The sequence below is a fragment of the Ambystoma mexicanum genome, chromosome 5q (assembly GCF_040938575.1).
Source record: "Ambystoma mexicanum isolate Mex_15411 chromosome 5q, UKY_AmexF1_1, whole genome shotgun sequence".
NCBI classification, from domain to species: domain Eukaryota; kingdom Metazoa; phylum Chordata; class Amphibia; order Caudata; family Ambystomatidae; genus Ambystoma; species Ambystoma mexicanum.
In genome coordinates this window covers 639,319,529-639,342,654 of record NC_090933.1, presented here as the reverse complement: position 1 = coordinate 639,342,654, position 23,126 = coordinate 639,319,529, and positions in this window count along the sequence as shown.

The window sequence follows — 23,126 nt, the reverse complement described above, 5'->3', positions numbered from 1 at the left end:
CACTGGTGCTGGATTCCTCCATGTGCTCGACCTTCTTGCGACCCCCTCCTCACCTGAGCCCCCTACGCGCCAGTCGTCCTCCATGCCATCTTCCCACCCAACTGTCACCTGGGTACCCTGTGGAGCTGCCCCTGACCCAGAGGCCAGGCTGGTGGAGGACACATCCCTGCCACAGTCGGGAGTCAGACGTCCAGCAGGGGTGGCCACCACGACAACTGCACCCCAGCCGGAGGAGGACGTGCAGGCAGCAATAGCCAGGGCGCAGGCACAGGCACAGACACAGCAACATGGTGGGAGCAATGATGGCTCGGGGCCTTCAACATCGGAGGGGCAGGCATCGGCCATAGGGCAGTAGGACCCTGGATTTCAAGTGTCTTCCGTGTGGCAGCGGTTGGGCCTTGCCATAGATGCAGAGCGGCAGCAGGCGGAAGAGGCACGGCTCACAATGGTCAGGGTGGAGAACTCCATGCGGAGGGCCCTGAGGCGGGCCGAGTGCCTCGAGGCAATTCGCAGGGAGTTTGAGGTGAACATGTCGTCGTCCCTGCGAACCCTCAGGGCCATGGAAGAGGACCGCCTCCAGGACATTGAGTGGGAGTTCGATGATGCCCTGGCCCGGGACATCAATAAGTGAGCCGTCGGACTAGCCCGCTGCCATTGTAAATAGATATTGTTAGGTTTCCTTTCTGTTTTTGTTTATTTTGGGGCGATTGGACAATGCACCACGTTTTTGTATATAGTTCTTTATTAGGTAGTCTTTTTTGTAGGTTTCATTTCATTTGTTGGGCTCATGGACCCTGGATTGGTGATTTGTATATAGTTGAACAGTGGATTCAATGTTTTTTTTTTGTTTCACCATTGAGCAATGGATTTCACTTATTTTTTTTCCCTTGGATTTGCTTTGTTGGACTGAGACTTTGGACATATTTTCATTTGGATTTCTTTGGATTCTGATTTTATATTTTTGATTATTTTCTGGACATGCTGCGTTTTATTTCTTCTTCACATTATTGTGTGTTTTCTTGTCATTACATTCATTTTGGATTCAATAGATTTTTGTTTCATACTTTGGTGTGTGGTATTCTCTCATTGATTTCATGCATGTCATGATGTGGGTTTTCACATTCACTTGCACCCATTGTGTGTCTGTGATGGACATGTGTTCATTTACATACTTGCCATTCGGGTTGTATCATGTAATGGGCATTTCTATGTGGGTGGATGCAATACTTGGTTGGGTCTTTGGGCTGGGGTGGCATGGGGTGTGATGTGGCTGGCCATTAGGCCCATGATTGAGGATCGTCATGACGTGGGGGCAGGGGGACATGAGTGGGGGCCTGCTGGCAGGTGCCCCTGACTGATGGGGGTGGGGGTTCTGGGGGACATGAGTGGGACATGAGTGGGGCTGCTGGCAGGTGACCCTCACTGCTGGGGGGTGGGGGTGCTGGGGGACATGTGTGGGACATGAGTGGGGGCCTGCTGGCAGGTGACCCTGACTGCTGGGGTGTGGGGGTGCTGGGGGACATGTGTGGGACATGAGTGGGAGCCTGCTGGCAGGTGCTGGGGGTGGGGGTGCAGTGGGACATGAGTGAGACAAGAGTTGGGGCCTGCTGGCAGGTGACCCTGACTGCTGGGGGGTAGGGGTGCAGTGAGACATGAGTGGGACATGAGTGGGGGCCTGCTGGCAGGTGACCCTGACTGCTGGTGGGTGGGGGTTCAGGGGGACATGAGTGGGGCCTGCTGGCAGGTGCCCCTGACTGTTGGGGGGTTCGGGTGCGGTGGGACATGAGTGGGACATGAGTGGGGACCTGCTGGCAGGTGACCCTCACTGCTGGGGGTTGGGGTGCTAGGGGACATGAGTGGGGGCCTGCTGGCAGGTGCCCCTGACTGCTGGGGGGTGGGGGTGCTGGGGGACATGAGTGGGGGCCTGCTGGCAGGTGACCCTCACTGCTTGGGGGTGGGGGTGCTGGGGGACATGTGTGGGACTAGAGTGGGGCCTGCTGGCAGGTGCCCCTGACTGCTGGGGGGTGGGGGTGCTGGGGGACATGAGTGGGGGCCTGCTGGCAGGTGCCCCTGACTGCTGGGGGGTGGGGGTGCTGGGGGACATGAGAGGGGTCCTGCTGGCAGGTGACCCTCACTGCTGGGGGGTGGGGGTGCTGGGGGACATGAGTGGGACATGAGTGGGGGCCTGTTGGCAGGTGCCCCTGACTGCTGGGGGATGGGGGTGCTGGGGGACATGAGTGGGACATGAGTGGGGGCCTGCTGGCAGGTGACCCTGACTGCTGGGGGGTGGGGGTGCTCGGGGACATGTGTGGGACATGAGTGGGGCCTGCTGGCAGGTGAACCTGACTGCTGGGGGGTGGGGGTGCTGGGGGACATGAGTGGGGGCCTGCTGGCAGGTGCCCTTGACTGCTGGGGGGTCGGGGTGCTGGGGGACATGAGTGGGGGCCTGCTGGCAGGTGCCCCTAACTGCTGGGGGGTGGGGTGCAGGGGAACATGAGTGGGGGCCTGCTGGCAGGTGACCCTGACTGCTGGGGGGTGGGGGTGCAGTGAGACATGAGTGGGACATGAGTGGGGGCCTGCTGGCAGGTGGCCCTGACTGCTGGGGGGCGGGGGTGCAGGGGGACATGAGTGGGGGCCTGCTGGCAGGTGCCCCTGACTGCTTGGGGGTGGGGGTGCAGTGGGACATGAGTGGGACATGAGTGGGGGCCTGCTGGCCGGTGACCCTCACTGCTGGGGGGTGGGGGTGCTGGGGGACATGAGTGGGGGCCTGCTGGCAGGTGCCCCTGACTGCTGGGGGGTGGGGGTGCTGGCGGACATGAGTGGGGGCCTGCTGGCAGGTGACCCTCACTGCTGGCGGGTGGGGGTGCTGGGGGACATGTGTGGGACATGAGTGGGGACCTGCTCGCACAGGGCCAATCGTGTGTGAAACTTCCCGCGCACCCCAGGAATACACGTACCCCACACGCACAGGGCCAATCGCGTGTGTAACTTCCCACGCACCCCCGATTTACACGTACCCCGCTCCGATCGCGTGTGAAACCTCCCCCGCACCCCAGGAATACACGTAACCCACTCGCACAGGGCCAATCGCTAGCAGGTGCCCCTGACTGCTGGGGGGTGGGGGTGCAGGGGGACATGAGTGGGGGCCAACTGGTAGGTGCCCCTGACTGCTGGGGGGTGGGGGTGTAGTGGGACATGAGTGGGGGCCTGCTGGCAGAAGACCCTGACTGCTCGGGGTGGGGGTGCAGTGGGACATGAGTGGGACATGAGTGGGGGCCTGCTGGCAGCTGGCCCTGACTGCTGGGGGTGGGGTTGCAGGGGGACATGAGAGGGTGCCTGCTGGCAGGTGCCCCTGACTGCTGGGGGGTGGGGGTGCAGTGGGACATGAGTGGGACATGAGTGGGGGCCTGCTGGCAGGTGACCCTCACTGCTGGGGGATGGGGGTGCTGGGGGACATGAGTGGGGGCCTGCTGGCAGGTGCCCCTGACTGCTGTGGGGTGGGGGTGCTGGGGGACATGAGTGGGGGCCTGCTGGCAGTTGACCCTCACTGCTGGGGGGTGTGGGAGCTGTGGGACATGTGTGGGACATGAGTGGGGGCCTGCTGGCACAGGGCCAAACGCGCGTGAAACTTCCCGCACACCCCAGGAATACACGTACCCCACTCGCACAGGGCCAATCGCGTGTGTAACTTCCCGCGCACCCCAGTTATACACGTATCCCACTCGCACAGGGCCAATCGCGTGTGAAACTTCCTGCGCACCCCAGGAATACACGTAACCCACTCGCACAGGGCCAATCGCTGGCAGATGCCCCTGACTGCTAGGGGGTGGGGGTGCAGAGGGACATGAGTGGGGGCCTGCTGGCAGGTGCCCCTGACTGCTGGGGGTTGGGGGTGCAGTGGGACATGAGTGGGACATGAGTGGGGGCCTGCTGGCAGAAGACCCTGACTGCTGGGGGGTGGTGGTGCAGGGGGACATGAGTGGGGCCTGCTGGCAGGTGACCCTCACTGCTGGGGAGTGGAGGTGCTGGGGGACATGAGTGGGACATGAGTGGGGGCCTGCTGGCAGGTGCCTCTGACTGCGGCGGGGTGGGGGTGCAGTGGGACATGAGTGGGACATGAGTGGGGGCCTGCTGGCAGGTGACCCTCACTGCTGGGGGATGGGGGTGCTGGGGCACATGAGTGGGGGCCTGCTGGCAGGTGCCCCTGACTGCTGGGGGGTGGGGGTTCTGGGGGACATGAGTGGGGGCCTGCTGGCAGGTGCCCCTGACTGCTGGGGGTGGGGGTGCTGGGGGGCATGTGTGGGACATGAGTGGGGGCCTGCTGGCAGGTGGCCCTGACTGCTGGGGTGTGGGGGTGCTGGGGGACATGAGTGGGGGCCTGCTGGCAGGTGACCCTCACTGCTGGGGAGTGGAGGTGCTGGGGGACATGAGTGGGACATGAGTGGGGGCCTGCTGGCAGGTGCCTCTGACTGCTGGGGGTGGGGGTGCTGGGGGACATGAGTGGGACATGAGTGGGGGCCTGCTGGCAGGTGACCCTGACTGCTGGGGGCTGAGGGTGCTGTGGGACATGTGTGGACATGAGTGGGGGCCTGCTGGCAGGTGCCCCTGACTGGTGGGGGGTGGGGGTTCTGTGGGACATGAGTGGGGGCCTGCTGGCAGGTGACCCTCACTGCTGGGGGATGGGGGTGCTGGGGCACATGAGTGGGGGCCTGCTGGCAGGTGCCCCTGACTGCTGGGGGGTGGGGGTGCTGGGGGACATGAGTGGGGGCCTGCTGGCAGGTGCCCCTGACTGCTGGGGGGTGGGGGTGCTGGGGGGCATGTGTGGGACATGAGTGGGGGCCTGCTGGCAGGTGACCCTGACAGCTGGGGGGTGGGGGTGCTGGGGGACATGAGTGGGGGCCTGCTGGCAGGTGCCCCTTACTGCTGGGGTGTGGGGGTGCTGGGGGACATGAGTGGGGGCCTGCTGGCAGGTGACCCTCACTGCTGGGGAGTGGGGGTGCTGGGGGACATGAGTGGGACATTAGTGGGGGCCTGCTGGCAGGTGCCTCTGACTGCTGGGGGTTGGGGTGCTGGGGGACATGAGTGGGACATGAGTGGGGGCCTGCTGGCAGGTGACCCTGACTGCTGGGGGCTGAGGGTGCTGTGGGACATGTGTGGACATGAGTGGGGGCCTGCTGGCAGGTGACCCTGACTGCTGGGGGGGTGGGGGTGCTGGGGGACATGAGTGGGGGCCTGCTGGCAGGTGCCCCTGACTGGTGGGGGGTGGGGGTGCTGGGGGACATGAGTGGGGGCCTGCTGGCAGGTGCCCCTGACTGCTGGAGAATGGGGGTGCAGGGCGACATGAGTGGGGGCCTGCTGGCAGGTGCCCCTGACTGCTGACGGGTGGGGGTGCAGTGGGACATGAGTGGGACATGAGTGGGGGCCTGCTGGCAGGTGACCCTGACTGCTGGGGGGTGGGGGTGCTGGGGGACATGAGTGGGACATGAGTGGGGGCCTGCTGGCAGGTGACCCTCACTGCTGGGGGGTGCTGGGGGACATGAGTTGGTGATCAGTAGTGCAAGGTGACATGTGGCTTGGCTGGGGCACATGCCCATGGTGGATGGGCTGCCTGCAGGACATGACCAGGGGTGCAGGGTAGTCCCCTGTGGTGTGGGCTGCCTGCAGGGGCCGTGGAGGGTGTAGAGGGAACACCTGGGAGGACCCACACTGCCAATTCACGGGTGTGAAACTTCCTGCGCACCTCAGGAATACACGTACCCCACTCGCACAGGGCCAATCGCGTGTGAAACTTCCCACGAACCCCAGTAATACACGTACCCCACTCGCACAGGGCCAATCGCGTGTGAAACTTCCCGCGCACCCCAGGAATACACGTACATCACTCGCACATGGCCAATCACGTGTGTAACTTCCCGCGCACCCCAGTTATACACGTACCCCACTCGCACAGGGCCAATCACATGTGAAACTTCCCACGCACCCCCGATTTACACGTACCCCGCTCTGATCGCGTGTGAAACCTCCCGTGCACCCCAGGAATACACGTACCCCACTCGCACAGGGTCAATCATGTGTGAAACTTCCTGCGCACCCCCGATTTACACGTACCCCGCTCTGATCGCGTGTGAAACCTCCCGTGCACCCCAGGAATACACGTAACCCACTCGCACAGGGCCAATCGCGTGTGAAACTTCCCGTGCACCCATGATTTACACGTACCCCGCTCTGATCGTGTGTGCAACCTCCCGCACACCCCAGAAATACACTCACCCCACTCGCACAGGGCCTATCCCATGTGAAACTTCCCGTGCACCCCCGGATTACATGTACCCCGCTCCGATCGCGTGTCAAACATCCCGCGAACCCCAGTAATACACGTTCCCCACTTGCCATGTGCTGGGTGGCGGCCCTGTATACTGGTACAGGGTTAGCCCAGCCCTGTGCGCTGGATTGGGGATTTTGATGGCTTTTCCTTGCGCGAGGGGCGTTCTTGGGGGCGTAACTGGCGCTGCTGCAGGGTTGCTGCGCCACTGTGCACCACGGCTGGTTTTGGTAGCTAAAACCCATGAACACGCTGTGCGCGGAAATGGATTTTAGCGCATGCGGCTGGAGCAGAGATTCGCACGCGCACACTGTGCGCCAGCCGCGTGCGCCACTTGAATTCTATGAATTACCCCATAATGTCTTTTGCTAATATTTATAGAATTCATCTTTTTAACCATGAAAATGATGAAATGATGTCCAAAAAACAAATCCTTAAGACATTAATCATTTATGTTAACCATAGCAAACCCCTTTTTGCCAACAGAATCCATCTAAAAATTCACCCCAGCAAAAACCAAATATTTTCCATTTTCATTTTTCTATGATAACAAAATTCAAAAAATACAAATGACACCCCTTAATTTTGGATTAAATAGCTTTCATCAAATCCATTAACACAACCATACATTACGACCCTGGCGGTAATCGCCCGTCATTACCGCCATGGCGTAATGAGCGTTTACGCCGTGGGACGATGGCGTAAAGAGCGCCACATCACGACCCATCGCGCACGAGCATTACGCCATGGCGGTAATGCAATTAACGCCATGGCGGAAAAGGCCCCTACCGGCATCGCTAAGCGAGCAAGGTGCCCTTCCGCCAGCGTAAGTAGCGGCCACCGTAATTTACGGCCACCATAATTAGCGGCGGCCGTAAAAGGCCAAACCGGAAATAGCGTCATCGCGCCGGAACGGGAAGCAGCCCGTCGGCCATCTTTAAAAACACAATCCATCGCCATCCTACCAAACAACACCAGACCCAACCCTGACACCTGTCCCAACCAAACACCCACCCATCCAAGTTCCCGAAAATGCCAAAATCCGTGAAAAAGGCATGTGACCGCCAGCGCCAGGAGCGATTCAGCCGGGAGGAACTCTGCATGCTAGCGGAGACCCTGCAGGACAACGCAGGTGTTGTTTTCTCCCCTGAAATGACCAGGACAGCAATCGGGAAGAAGAAGGCCATCTGGGCCCTGGTGGCTGAGCGCGTCAGCGCGGTGGGGACCGTACCCCGCACCCCACAGCAGTGCCGGAAGCGCTGGGATGACCTGCGCATACGGGTCAGAGCCGTCATCTCAGCAAACCGCAACCTTGCCCAGGGAACCGGTGGAGGGTCGGAATCCCCCCTGAAACTCCAACCGTGGGAGGAGATCTGTGCAACCACCATCAGCATGGAATCCATCGAAGGCGTTGGAGGGATGGAAAGGGGAGCCCCGACATCAGGCGATGAAGGTAGGTGCCTCATACAAGACATGCCATAGTCACAGCAGTCCAATCATGTGTAGCACAAGGTTGCCCTAGAGTGTAAATGCAACACAAATCAATACTGCCCATAGCCACATGCGAGCACCACCCTGCATACACTGCTGGCACCCGCATACCTGCATCCACATACCACACTAAAAGGAGACAACCTGCATGGCACTGCCTGAAATCTGCCTCATCCACTGGCCAAAATAATGTCAACCATTGTCATTCCAAAGTCCGTAGACCCATCAATAACGCCCTCCCACCTTTGCTCCACCACAGGCACAGAATCACACCCAGAGGACCAGGACACCCCTGCGCCGAAGAGAGCGAAGTCCAACAACAACGTCCCTGCACCCTCAACCTCAGCTGCAGTGAGGCAGACCCCACGACAAGCAGGTCCCACTGCAGGCATACCGGAGGTCCCACCGGCAAGCACCCCTGTTGGCAGCAGGCCAGCAGCAGCTGCTCCACCTCCACCGACATTGCCTGCCACAGAAGGCAGGGGGTCAGCGGCCAGCAGCAACATCGGGGAGACAGCTGCAACAGCTGCATGTTCTGACTCGGACATGGAGCAGGAGGTCAGAAGCCCCACTGACCAACTACATTCCCCCTGTTTCTCAGACGCCAGCCCCCATGAGGGTGACACACAGGGGCACACTGAGGCAGAGGAGTGGCCTTCCACCCCATGCCCTGTCCACACTCCACAGGAGGGGAGCAGCCCCTCCATCACTCCACCTGCACTGGCCATGGGCCAGCACGGCCAGCAGTCCCTCGAGGACATCACTCAACGGCAGCATCAACTGTCCACAATGCTGGATGAGCATGCCGCGGAATGTGTGGGGGCTAGGTTTAGCATTGAACAGGCCACGGAGACACTAAGGGCCGAAGTGGCGCAGAGCACTGCCACCCTGAGGGATGCCATGCAGGCCATGTCCCGGGACATCTGTGCCGAACTTGCGGGCTTGCGTCGTGCGGTCACTGACCTCACCCACACAGTACAGGAGCAGCATGCACAGGGGCAGCCAGGGACATCCTCCACTGCCAGTTCTGCGCAGAGCAGCCCCGTGCGACGTTCCGGACGCAACCTGCGCTCCACAGCCAGGGGTGCCCCGGGGGCCGGGAGAGGGGGCTTGTGACGGCCTGTGGACACTGTCACAAGCATCTGTTGACACCTACATGGGGTGTGTTGGGGTGTGCAGGGGGGAGGGGGGAGGTGGGAGGTGGGAGGGGGTGTGTTGGGGTGTGCAGGGGGGAGGTGGGAGGTGGGAGGGGGTGTGTTGGGGTGTTCAGGGGGGAGGTGGGAGGGGGTGTGACACGACAGTTCATAGTTCCAATACACTTTTTTCTTTCAAAAAAAGAAATGTGTGGACATTTTCATTGCGTATGTGTGCTTTATTGGTGTACAGTCCACAGTGTGCATGTCCCAGAGACACACAGTGCCCCAAGTGCAGTCTCCATGCGATAAACACCAGCCGTGTGTGCTAGAAGCAGTGGTCGATGATACTTTGGCGCATGGCACGCCCCTCCTGTGCATCGCCTCCTCCATGTGGTGGCGCCCCATCTGCACCCTCCTCATCCTCATCGTCAGGTGGTTGCAGTTCTGCGTCAGGGGGCAGGGGCACATTCCGTCTGACGCACATATTGTGCAGCATGACACATGCCATGACGATCTTTGCCACCTTCTCATGGCCATACAGGAGTGCCCCACCAGACCTGCTGAGGCTTCGGAACCGTGCCTTCAGGAGGCCGAATGTCTGCTCTATGACCACACGAGTACGTGTATGTGCACGGTTGAAGTCCTCCTCGTGCTGGTTCTGCGGGTTCCGGACTGGTGTGAGGAGCCACCTCTTCAGGGGATAGGCTGCATCACCTGTATGTAGGCGAGAATGTATGTGTCAGTCATGTTGTCTGATCAGGAACATGATGTTCCACCATGGCTGGCATGGAACTGTTACCTTGGCTCACTTCTACATGCACTAATTTATTCACACAATGCAACCAGTATATGCTCATTGCTGCCATGGCCTGTTTTGCATGCCATCACCCTATGTATGCAGAGGGGTTGTGTGCATTGTGAGTGCCCTTCCTCTGTCTCCGTTCTCTGTGTTACTCACAGCCAGGTGGAGTATGCATCATCCCCCCCCCTTTCTGCCAGGTGGAGTATGCATCACCCCCCCCCCCCTTTCTGCCAGGTGGAGTATGCATCATCCCCCCCCCCTTTCTGCCAGGTGGAGTATGCACTGGTACGTCATTCCCATGCCCACTTCCATGACATTGCACTCACCGAGTAGCCAGGATCTTGGGCCTGCATGTCGCTCCATGTAGCGTGGTATTGTGGAGTTCCTCAGGACCAGTGAATCATGGGTTGATCCGGGGAATCGGGCACAACAATGTGTGATGATCTTGTTGGAGTCACAGACCATTTGCACGTTGATAGAGTGGAACTGTTTCCGGTTGCGGTACGGTACCTCCATGGCACGTGGAACCACCAATTCCACATGGGTGCTGTCGATGGCACCAATGCAACCGGGTATGCTGGCTAGTGCATGGAAACCCACTTTGGTGTTTGCAATCTCCTGGGCAGTCCGTGGTAATGAGATGTGGTCGTCTGTGTGCTTGAGGAGGGCATCGAGCACTTGGATGAGTGTTCGTGAGAATAATGGTTGTGAAATGCCATGCAGGTGCCCCACTGTGTGCTGGTAGGTGCCTGTGGCCAGGAAGTGGAGTACAGCCACTTGCTGACGATGTCGTTGTGTGTCATGTCTACGATGGCGGTGATGGTGTCCCGGTCCAAACGGTACAGGGTGTGGATCTGCTCAGCAGTGAGGTTGTTTGGATTGGCTCTGATGCGTGGGATTGGGGGCTGCCTGCGTGGTGGCACTGGCTGTGCTGGTGGGGCTTGCTGGGCCTGCCTTGCCCTCCTTCTCCTCCTGCGTCTCCTCTGTGCTGCCTGTTGTTGTTGTTGCTGTTGTAGTAGCACATGCATTGCTATCAGGTCCTCCAGCCCCAACATTGCTAGTCGTATTGGCATCATTGTGGAGTGTGACTGGGTGTGGGTAGGGGTGGGGTGTGCTCTTTTTGTACTCCCCTGAGTCTGTATTGCCTTCACCTGTGCTGTTTCTGTGCACCTGTGGCAGCTGCATTCACTTGACATGGCCCTTTACGGTTGGTTCGCGATGGCGTTATTTGCACCATGGCGGTAAGGTACTTAGCGGCCTCGGTGATGGCGTTAGGTGCATGTCCGCTTGGGTCGGCATTTGCGTACCTTTCCGCCATGGCGCTAAGTACGGTGTGGGCGGTCGCGTGCGCGCACCCTTAGCGCAGTTAGCGGCAGCGTTAACTACGATGCCGCTATTGGCATCGTAGTTTACGGTCACGAGTCATGATCGGACCTGGCGGAAAACGATGGCGGTAACCATTTACCGCCATCGTTTTTCACTTAGCGCCAGGGTCGTAATGAGGCCTGTTGAATTGTATCAATGCAGGACGTTAAACATTGGTCCGTGTTGTATTAGCATACTTGTGTACACAGTACATTGTTAATTATGGATAAGGAACAGGAAAAGATTTTGCACTATGTCTTACTCTGATGTCCTGACGTTATCGCGTGATAAAAGAACAGAGTGACTTAAGACACCGGGATGTCAGCGCACATAAAAGCAGGAGCTGCGCTCAGCATGCTGCTCGCGGCTGATTGGAGAAGAACAACTGCATAATTTCTCTACATTTCTGATTTGAAAAAATTAAGTACTTGGCCGCAAGGCTCTATACTCCAACATGCTTCAGCTCTTTAAAAAATGTCTTTCTTTCTAAACTTTGTCACATTTATTATTCGAATCTGTAGAGTAATGCTGCACTAATATAGAGAAAGTCTTAAGCTCATCAACTTTCTCTGTGTTCTCCTCTCCCCCGACCCCGTCTTTTTGTGTCCTCAATAGAAATCGGAGGACCATAACAAGAGCGCCAGCCTACAATTAATTACAGACTGGTGATCTAATAAAACTATCTCCATACATACAGCAAGGTAAGTCAAACTACAAGATAAACCAATGAGAAGTATTATGAATATAATCATTTGAATTTGACTGAACAAGTTTGTATCCCCCTTCTTTTTGATTTTGAAATTGTTCTTTCAGAAATAACAAACCTGTAAACACATAGCAGGAAACAATAATTAAAATCAAATAAACAAGGAATTAAGAAAAAAAATTTAAGACCATCAAGGTCATTATCAATTCTACCTCCTGAGGAGCCACGTGGCAAAACATGTGTAGAGCTCTTATGGAAAAGGTTATATGTTATAAAGCTCAAGAAAGGAAACTATTTTTAAAAATACGGTTGATTATGCTGAAAAAAGGTTCAGTTAGTTGTATTCAAGTTATGGCAATGTATATGGAATGAAAAAAGCATACAAAAATAAACAAATTCTATGACTGATCAACTCATTGGATTTTTGAGAATTCACTTCTAAGGCGCATGAAATCTAAAGATTGGTATTTAACAATGTATACATATTGCTGGGCAAACAAAGCAGTTAATCTTTAGTCAAGTGACAAGATATTTTACAAATTTACAATAAGTAGCTCGCATGTTTGCAATTTTTCATAGCTTAAATAAAGATTATAAAATGATTTGTGGATAGATTGCATTCATTCTTCAAGAAATATAAGAGGACAGTAGACCAATTAGAAGTTGAAACATGTTGAAGACTATTTTGAAAATGGGAAAGCAAAACATTTTCAAAACATGGTTGTACTTTAGACTCGCTTGTCCATGTGTATGTTTAGAGGTAGTGGGAACTGCATTTGCCATTAACCTTTGAGTCTGTTTAGGAGGACCCTTTTTTGTAATTTGAAAAAGGCTTGCACATCTCTGAGGAAAAATGCTTGCTGCATACACAGGAATGATTGAGTCTTACATCTGCCAAGCCATCATTGGAATAGCTGTCAACCTTCGGAGTGGGCAAATCCATAGTTGAGCAACCATTGTTGTATCAACCAAACAAAAAAGGTTGCACTGCACTGGGTGTCTTCGCATGAGTAAAGTTTGGGAATACAGTAACAATACAGGAAGGTATCTTCTTTGAGGTATGATGTTCAGGAAAAAAAAGTAATTGAAATAACACTATGCCATGGCATGACAATAATTAACTTAAAAAAAAATAACAATGCACATATTTGATAGTATTTAAATTGTTACACAGCAAAACAATACATTATATTTATGGTATGATCAAAAACAAATCTTGGATACTTTATTTATTAGGTTCAAAATAAAAAACAAACTGGAAATGCTTATATAGCAAAAATGGTCAGAGTTATTCAGACATGAAGCTAAACTACTGGATGGTGATTTCTTGTCAGTCAGATTTCGAGCAATGGTCTTTTTCTGGATTCAAAGTCAACGTTAAACCCAAGCATCCACGATGTATATGTGAAAGAAGGGCAGATACCGGATGTGATGTCCTTTGAATAGGTTAAATAGTGTCTGTTGGGGGCCCGAAATACAGTTACGTATAATAGCACTATGCTTCGTCTACACTTATTTATTTATTTTTTATTTATTTATTACATTTTTGGCAACACTCAGACCTCAGGGTATCACAGCGTTATTACAGCATAAAAGTGAAAAAGCAAAATACATCATCATGTCAAGACCGAATAGTAAACACATATTTGTCAATCAGCCAGATTTTGGTTAGTTTTTTAAAGGCACGGAACAATTGTTCATTGTGGATGTGAGCAGGTAGAGTGCTCCATAGCGTGGTAGCTGTTACACAGAAGCTAACTCCACCAGCCCTTTTTCTCTTGAATCTTGGGATGAACAGAGAGATGCTCAGGTTAGATCAGAGTTTGGACGCAGAGCTGATTTGGGTGATCACATTATTGAGGTATTGGGGTGCATGGTTGTGGGCACATTGATGCATGATGGATAATGTTTTAAATTCTACACAAGCTTTGATGGGAAGCCGTGGGCTTCATGTCTGGTGAAAGAAATGTGGTCTGAACTTTTGAGGCCAAGGTCAGAGGGAAGAGCTTTGTTTGGGAGAAGTTGCAATTTCAGCAAGTTGGCGTTGGAGGTTCCCATGGGGAGGACATTGTAATAATCAAGTTTAGAGAGAATAAGAACTCTAGCAAGGGTATCTATGTGATCACTGCAACCACATATAATTGCGACGGTCGAAAATGCCGACTTTTTTTTAAAAATTAACCCTCTTTACACCCCATAGATATGCGGGGGAGACCACACACACCACCCATATTACTATATTATCCCATACTACCCACATATATATGTGGTGTAAAGGGGGGGGTTTAAAAAAAAAGTCAGGCATTTCGCCCGTCGCAATTGTGAGGACGACATTTTGGACCATTTCCCTTGCAAGGGTGATGCAGTTACTTGGAGAGAGAAGCTGCCTGCTCAAGTAAGTTAGTGTAGCAGTGTAGGCCATGGAGGAAGCAAGAGCATTAACATGTCTGTTCATAGAAAGGTCAGTTTGGAGGTAGACCCCCAGGTTTTATATATGCTTCAAGACTGAAATATCAGAGCCGTCTATACTGAAAGATGAGTAGGTGGAATCAAGGCGTCTGATCCGATGTGGGGAGCCAGTGACGAAGAGCTCAGTTTTTTCATCATTCAGTCATAGGTTGTGGGTGGCCATCCAATTTTGGATAGTGCTGTAAACAGCATTAATTATTATGGTGTAAGAGTCATTATTGCCATTGAGCGTGAAGTTGGTATAGATGATTCCACTGGAATCAAGGAGATCAAACAGGGGTTTTGTAAAGGCATTATAAAGGGTAGGCGAGAGGCAGCACCCTTGTGGGACAGCTAGCAGAGCTGGGATGGCATTGGCAGCAGAATCTCCGAAGAACACATGCGTAGTACTATCATTGAGGAAGGATTTTATCCAGTTAGTGGCTTGCAGGGAGAAGTGGAAGTGTTAGGTGAGGTGTTCACAAAGGATATTGTGATCAACCAAATCCAAGGCCGCAGAGAGATCAAGTAGGAGCAGGATCTCTAGGTTGCACGAGTCCCAAATAGAGTCCATTTGTATTTTTAAATCCAGTAAGGGGGTTTCTGTGCTGTTCTTAGGGTAGAAGCCGGATTGCCTTTTGCCAAGCTGCTGATTGTTTTCTAGGAATTGCTGGACTTGAGCGTATGCTAGGCGGTCAAGAATTTTTTATAAGAAGGAGACAGTGGTGATAGGACGGTAGTTAGTGGAGATTGCAGAGTCCAGTGATGTTCTTTTTAATAGAGGGGTTAGCCAAGCAGATTTGATCAAGGTGGGCACCGTACTTGTTGCGAAAAAAGCATTGGCAAACTCAGTAATGATAGGTGTAAGCATGGGGGCGCAGAGCTTTGTGAGCTGGGCATGAGTCACCTTTACAGTTAGATCGTTTAAGTGTTCTGGGGTGGTATCAAAATGATGTAAGTCTGCCATTTTCTTATGGCTAACATTACTGCTTTTCACTTCATAGTCTAATCAAGCAATTTTCAATCAAGTCTGTGTGTGCAGTTTTTGGAATGGCATTGTAGCCTGCATTGCTATGCTTACTCAATTGAATGTCAAAAGAGTACAGCTGTGGCTTCCTCCAGGGCTTGTGGTACGCCCACATTTTCAGACTCTTGCTAAATTATTTATCACTGTCTATGCTTTTAATTTGGCGATATTGTTAAAATGATCTGGGAAGACAGGTCACTTGTGGCCAACTGGACAGATGATATATGGTTCTTTAATTGGGACCGTCTACAAAGAAAGAGCTTGAGACACTATGTCTGTGTTGACCTTTACTACAATGGAAAGTGAACTTTTATACCTTTGTGTTGTCAATTGAAAGTGAAAGGAGGGTCGTTGTCGCTTCTTACTGGACTAGTGGCAGACCAGCTTTGTCAGAAACGTGTTAAACTCAGCCTACAATTTAAATTTGGCAAAAGTGTCAAAATGTTGTGAGTAGACAATACTCTAGGGGCCAGCAGGACTGATGATACATGTCTCTTTATTTGTGCCATCTACAAAGGAAAAGCATGAGACACAGTGTGTGTGATGGCCATTACTGCAATGGCATGCACATCTTATTCCTTTGTGTTGTCAATTGAGTGTGAAAGGAGGGTGATAGTCGGTTCCTACATGACTTGTGGTGGATCTACCTTGTTAGATATTTACTAAACAGAGTCTACACTTTAAATTTGGTGATGGTATCAAAATGTTGTACACAGATATGACTCTATTGGCCAGCAGGACAGATAACATAGCATAACACAACATAGAATAACCTAACAGGTGTATTTGTAGAGCGCACATTCACCCCCAGAGGGGCATCTTGTTGCTATTGACAGATAACAGATGTTTATTGTTACCCAACTTAATGGTACTCATTTTATTGACTTCGGAAGCATGAAGGGCTGAGTGGACCTCTCTGTATTTGAACCAATGACATATTTCTCTTTATTTGTACAATCTTCAAAGGAATAGCTGAAGACACAGTGGGCCTCATCACGAGCTGGGCTGTAGCCCTTAAATGCGGTGGTAACGGTCTTACCGCTGCATTTAAGGGCTGGCCCTATCACGAGTTGGGCGCTAAATCGGCTGCTTTACCTCGAGCTTTTTTCTGGAGGTGAAAATCCCTGTTTTCGGCGGTATTACAGCCAGTTGTATTAGCCCGCAGTATTAGCACCGAAAATTCCCCATTGGATCCAATGGACCCAATCAGGAATGGGGATTTACCGTTAAGGCCCAACCCGTGATCCGGTGGTAATACCACCGGACCGGTCAGTGCTAGGGCTATTACAGTCGGCGGTATTACAGCTGGGAATACAGTCCAACTCGTGATGAGGCCCTGTGTCTGCATTGCCAATAACTGCAAAGGCATACAAATCTTCATTCCTTTGTGCTGTCAATTGAGTGTGAAAGCACAGCGATTTTCAATTCCTCCAGGACTAGTGGTGTAACCAACTTGTCATATACTTTCAAAACTGAGTATACACTTTGTTTTGAGGAAATGTCTCTAGTGGCCAGCAGGACCGATGACATATGACTCTTTATTCGGATCGTATACAAAGGTATTAGCTTGAGACAGCATGTCTGTGTTGGCCATTATGGCAATGGCATATAAACGTGTATTCCTTTGTGTTGTCAACTGAGTGTGAAACAAAAGCTGCTGTTGCTTTTTCCAGGACCAGTGGTGGACTCATCTTGTCAGATCCTTGCTATACTGAGTCCATCCTTTGAATTGGCAATGGTGTCAAAGAGACATTCCTCTAGTAGCCAGCAGGACTGATGACATATGTTTATTTATTAATAGCGTCTACAAAGGAATAGATCGAGACACTGTGTCTGAGTTGGTCATTACTGCAATGACAAATAAACCTTAATTCCTTTGTGTTGTCAATCGAGTGTAAAAGGAGGGCCATTGTCAATTTCTCCGGGACTTGTGGCAGACCCACCTTATCAGATACTTGCAGAACTGAGTCTACACTTTGAATGTGGTGATGGTGTCAACATTTTGTTAAGAGACATGTCTCTAGGGGTCAGCCGGACCAATGACATATTTCTCTTTATTCGGACCATATACAATAGCGTGAGACACAATTTCTGCGTGGGCCATCACTGCAATGGCATCTAAAGCTATATTCCTTTTTGTGAAAGTGAAAAGAGGTCCATTGTTGCTTTCTCCTGGATGAATGGCTGGCCTACCTTATTAGATATTTAGAAATACAATTAGCACTGTCCTTGATATGAAGGAATTGGTGGTTGTAAATGGATGTGAGCAGAACCAATGTCCATGCCGTACATGGCTGTTGACCAATGGTTGAAGCACACTTCATTTAATCTGATTGTATGTATATTTATTGGGATCTATGTGATCACTTTGAAAAAAGAAATCTGAAAATGAAAATACTGATTTTTCCCCTGACATTTTCCCACATTTCTGTGTGGGTAGACCCTCCACAAACCCACATACTCCCATTATATTGTTTACTACCATATACCCCCACCACACATATAATTGCAAGGACATGTGTATTTTGAGATTCAGTATTTCGTCTTCTACATTTTCAGTGGGTCAGCAATTGACTGATACCTATTAATTGATGACACAAAGGTTTGCAATCTATCAGATGTTGGGCTCTTCACTACAGATAACATATCTACAAGTTTCCAGACCAAACCTATAGAAAGCAGAGTGGAATAGAGGAACTGATACATTTGACCTGCAACCATCCACACCACAGGTTTCACATCTGCATCTCCAACAGTCTCACTAATTAACCCTACCCTCCTTTTTTCTTATAGAGCCACATGCAGCAAGATAACCTATAGTGGTAGAAGGGCGTTATACAATATGACTTACATTATATATCAAAGTCGATATGAAACTAATTTGTGGCTAAGGGAGTAGTGGTAACTTCAAAAATATATTTTGATTTACAACGACTGTCCCAGACAATAGAGACAACACGTGAGCTGTGGCATAAATGTACATGTACATCATGTTCCTTATTTACAAAATGTATATGTTTTAAATCAAAGTATGTTGTCTTGACATGAAATAAATAAAATGTCTGTGATGCCATTTATGTACCTGCCACGTCTATATAGCTTCTTTGTGAAATTATATCAGAACGACAGCATCTACTATTGACTTTGTATGTGGTGCCCCTTTAGGGGCATACAACTCTATATTTCTAATTAATGGATAACACTTTAAAACGCATCACGATTAATTATGATTACAAAAGTACTCTTATTTCATATTTTTTTAAAGCATGAGTGCACACATCGCTTGAGTATAATGCAGCAGAGAATAATTAATTAATTAATCTTTTATAACGTGCTTAACACAGGATACCAGTCTCTAAGCGCTGCACCGGGATTCGAACATGTGTTGCTCTGAATTGTCTTGCTTCCAAGACAAATGGGTTGCCCCTGAGATATCCTCGCAGCCTAGTACAGGTGATGGGTTGGGCCCAAAAATAATAGTAAAAAAATAGCACCCTTTGCTTCGGAGAAAAAAACAAGTATTTCATATAATCAATGTTTTTGACATTTTTATTTGACAAGTGTATAGCGACAACTATTCATATTTTAAATAATCAACTTTTTTAATAAAGTTTTTAAAAAACTGTGTTATATGCTGATGGGCTTGTTTGTTTATTTATTTATTGTGCGCACCGGACCCTGGGGTATCAGGGCGAATATGACAAGAGGGCTTACAGCTTGGTTACAGGGCTTGTATGTCTACAAACCCTCTGTATTGACCAATCACACTTGGAAACTCCTCCCTGATGGTTGACACATGCTAGCATATTTCTATGGACTCTGACTCCCTGTCTTCCATGAAACCACCAAGTTTAGACTAGGTACGCCATGAGGCTGTACAATCTATTCAAACAATGGAAATTGTTTACTTGACAGAATAGAACTATACCATTTACTTTTTAGCATTTCTTTTTAAATGTATTACACTGCTTGAACTAAGCAAATTAAAAATCAATGAAAATCAGACGTGAAGGCGATATAAATCATCAGGGGCAGAATAACAAGGAACATATATTTCAGAAAACGGTGTCAACAGAACATTTGTAAACCTATTGTAACACAAATAATATGCTAACAATGATTGCTTGACTGCAAAAAAATGATTACATATAGAATATAGAAAAAACTGAGATGGTTGGACATGTGGATTGTAAAATAATGTTAAACAAATTACTAGTATATTATTCTGTAAAGTAAATAGAAACCGTATTCACTCATTACTGGGAACAAATGGATGAGAGTTGCAATGGAGTTCATGCATAAGAGCCATGAGCATTTCAAAAATAAAACGTGTGAGGGACATTGCCCTGAGGTCACCTTGCTGTGCTCTCCATAGTGTTGGAGGATCATCTTCAGGTAGAAATACCCTGCAGGTGGAGTTTTCTTGGCAACGTGCATGTTATTCACATGTTTGCATCAGTTAACAATAATGCCAGTGACACCAATTGGAAATATCTTCCATTCTAATAGGTTCTGGTTTGGAAGAATCATGCTCTGTGTCTGTGAGCTCCTGAAAAGTCATCCTGGTTTTGCCTTGATTTCATTTCTTCATCCATTAATTCAAGTTCATACATGAAACACTGAATACAAGACATGCTTGTTATCGACCAACACACATTTTTTTTTAAACAAAGAAAAACAGGGTATTAGATTTAGATTTCACAAGAAATGTAAAATATGCAGAAATTAAAATGAAGTACAGCTAATCATGTGTTTAACAGAAGCTTGAGTTAGAAAGGAACGGGAAGAAAAATCAATACATATTATTTTGACAACAATACACATTTAATTTGTCAATGGGTTCATAGTGCCAAACAGACATCACCAGAGACAAATTGGGATAAATAGCGAATTCACAAAATGCCCACAGAGTTCAGCACTTCGCTGTAGCATAAACAGATACATCAACTTACTTGTTCCAGTGTTTCCTCTCACAAATTACAATTCTGGTAGGTCAGGAATAAATACAATTAACAAAGCAATGAACAACAAGAATAGTGGCATTGGAGAATGGCTTTGATGATATTCATTGAATGCTTATAGATACTAGGAGCATGATTTATTGTCACCAATGTAGTTGACCTTAGCTTGATTATGTTTGAGATTACGTTATCAAAAGATGGCCGATGGGAACAGGGGGGTTCACAGACATTAATTGCTCAAAATGTAAATCATGGTCTGCTAAAAATAATTGTAACACATGGATATACTGTGTGATGTGGATGCCATTATATTGTGGATGCTCCTTTCCTATAAGGCAGCGGATTGAAGGGGCCTTCTTTTGATGGGAGTCAATACTTCAATTGATACCATGACCTAGGCAACCCAGCTATTACAAGTTAAATAAAATGTGGTGCACAAAATAAACAATGTGTTTTAAAGGGACAATTTTGGATATTTTGTTAGAACCATTGTAGATTCTGTGGCAAATTATGGACCACATGCATAACAAGGATATAATAAAAAGTATGTATTATTAATAGATTTACATAGATTCATAACTCTGTTGTGGATTCAGAATATGTTTGCAAACCTGAATATCAAATTCATATTAATTACACATGTTAATTCCAGCAATAATAAGGAAAATAATTATTTCAGTCTAATTTTGATTTTACATTCCTAGGCCAAGGGCTCCCTCGTAAGTAACACATCTCCTTATGACAAAGTGCATTTAATGGACCAATTGAAGCAAAGATCAGAATTTTAGGGGCTATGGTTGATGAAGGGAATCTATCGCATCCTGTCCTGTGCAAAATTGCCATGTCAAATAATGCTGTATTGGAAGAGTTTGCAGGGTATATACATTCAAACGCATATTAAGTTTTGGAAAGCTGAAAAGGAAGAGTTTGGTTGACCAGAGAAAAGGAGACTGGAGTTCCACCTGGAAAACCTCCTAAAGAACATCTTTTCTGCATGGAGCTAAATGCATAGGCCTCTCCCGAGACAGAACCAGATTACCTGAGAGAAATTGTGGGATCAGGCAGACAGAATAAAAGGAAGATCCCATCTAGCAATGATGACAGGCGCTGGTTGATGTTGCAACCTGTCATGGGCCTTTGAAAGATAGACAAGAAGTGAGTACAATATTCCAGAGCATTAAAATAAATGCCCCCAGAATTAATTAAATTCCACATTGCAAATTAAAAGTATTTTTGGCGAACTTTGTTTACAATCTATGTCAATAAAGGGGGGGAACTTGGCCTGTAAATTTAAATTTATGAAAGTAAATTTAAAACAAATCATCATAGAACCTAAAATTATGCATTGCATATTTGTCTCTGACAGTAACAAATTATGAATTAATTCTTTGGGTCTTCAGAGGAAGCTATAATATATGGGTTTGCAAATGCAGTGCAAATGATATCTCACACATTTTCAGGGACTGGTAAACTTCTTCACCTGTGAAAACCATAATTTACTTTAAATAAACATCAAATAAAGTTTTCTATTCCTTTCACTGGAATTGGAAAGGTCACTATTTTCTCTCCCTCATTCCCAATCAAAATTACAGACATAGTTAGCTTTTTCCTTAAGTGGGTTAATAATGCTAATTAGCATTCATTTGTTGATTCCTCTTCCTTTTCAATGCCATAATCCCATGTGTGTGTGTGACACTTTAATACACTGAGGCGTTGTTGCTGTCCAAACTAAAGTTTTCTGCTAGCAGTGATTTCCAGATATTTCAATGGGAAAATCTGAATCATTCCCAAAAGCCTTGTTCAGATGCTGTTGTAAAACCGGTTTGCTTAGATTTTCATATGCATGCAATAAAGTATCAGGAACTTTACTTATTAGACACCATAGGTTGCTGGTACAATTTGATAAGTGTGCAATAGAAATATTTTCCCCATATCATTGAACTGTTTCTTCTGAGTTATTTGTCATTTAAAACTGAGAATTAAGTATTCAGTGGAGTATTCATTTTCCAGTACACATTGGTAGTAGAAGACCCAATTTCTGTCTTGTTGTCTTGAAGGGTTATTTATATTTGACTATACTTATGTATGGATGTTGATGTGATTGGAAAAATAAGTTCAGAATTGTATTGTGAATGCCAACATAGGTGAGGCAACAGCAGGCAGGTTGTATTTCCTTTTCTGAAAACAAGCTGTCAAGCTGCCGGTCTCTCATTTCTTTATTTACTATCTTAAATAATATAGAATAATCTGATTATTAGACCAGGAATAGTCCTTCAAAAATGTATCATCAGAAAATAAATCTATTCCATGGATTGAAGTCATCACATCCCAAAATCCATTCTAGCCATTACGGTGGCCCAGACCAGAGTGGTTTGTTCCGACTGGGGAAATCTTGCATAACAACTTTAACACATTTAATTAAAATTCAATGTTGGTATTCTTTGAAGGCAAGAGTGGTAGCAAGGTGTTTTCAGTGCCTGTGCTTCATAGAAGCCGGTTTCTGATGTTTGGCAGAGTCATTGTTTGGGGACTATTTTAGTTTGTCCAGTGCAGTATGTGTGTTGCTGAAATATTTTTGTCTTCTGTTGAAATATTGTAGATTATCAATTTGATTTTGCACAGACCCACACTTCATGTAGGAATATTGGAGTTCATCTCTGCCAAAAATGATGCACGAACTACATTTCATGTGATTCTTAGGGGCAGGGAGCATTTACATATGCCAAATAGGCGCATCAGCACCAGCGCGAACCATAGGCCGTTTTGTGCTGGTTCATGCCCGCATTAAAAACATTAGGTACATTCTACCTTTGTTATCCATCAGTACTGTGAATACCTACTTTGCACCTCCTAATGATGGACTATTCT